The following is an 849-nucleotide window of genomic DNA, read 5'->3' on the forward strand; positions in this document are numbered from 1 at the left end:
CCCATTGTCCAGTCCTCCAGCCCCCCCAAAATGTTTGCTTTTGGAAGAAATGCGATCTGAGTGCTGGGTTGGTCGTTGTGCAACACGGAGGGCGCAGGCTGGGGCAGGCTGGGATCAGGCTGTGTGCCCACCTGGGGCACCTGGCTGAGATCTGGGGGGGTCCTGGCAGCCACCTGCACTTCCCCGAGCAAACAAACAAACAGAGACCCGGTGTTCACAGCACGGAGGGGGGGGGGAGGTGAAACTGAAATCCTGTTTGCTGGGATCGCTGAGGGGAAAGCAGCAGGAGGTAAAGAAAGCAAAGTTAATTGGCTTGGTGGTTAGGTGAGTTGGCAGCCAGCGGGATGCTTGCTTTTAGGGACAGATTAAAGCCAAGCTAACTGTCACCCTTTGCACCTGGAGGTGTCCCCTCTGCTGTTCCCCAGGTTCCAGCTCAGCCTGGTTCCAGTGCAGCGTTATCAGGGGTTGGGGGTGAAGATGCCTGACTCCTGTGCTGCTCAGTGCTGGGGGTGGGCAGGGCACGTGCCTGGCATCCTCCTCTTAGCAGGAAGGAACACTGCACTGACACTCTGACTAACTTGCTGGGCTCAGGATCTGTCTGAAACAAATGGAGAAATGCTGAGAAGAGCAATGAGAATCCCCCAGCACCCAGCTGCACATGGAGCAGCACCTCCATCGCTCCTCTCTGCATCTCCCATCCAAGCTGAGCACTGCCTGCTGGATACTGCAGTGTTGCATTGCAGTGTGAGCTCCAGAGATGCTGAAGAGACCAAAGAAGAGACAAATCTGGTTGGGAAGGAACACAGATGCCCTTCAAAAGCTAACCATGCTGGGCACCGCCAAAGGGGC

The sequence above is a fragment of the Meleagris gallopavo genome, chromosome 30, assembly GCF_000146605.3.
Source record: "Meleagris gallopavo isolate NT-WF06-2002-E0010 breed Aviagen turkey brand Nicholas breeding stock chromosome 30, Turkey_5.1, whole genome shotgun sequence".
In the NCBI taxonomy this organism is placed as follows: Eukaryota; Metazoa; Chordata; class Aves; order Galliformes; family Phasianidae; genus Meleagris; species Meleagris gallopavo.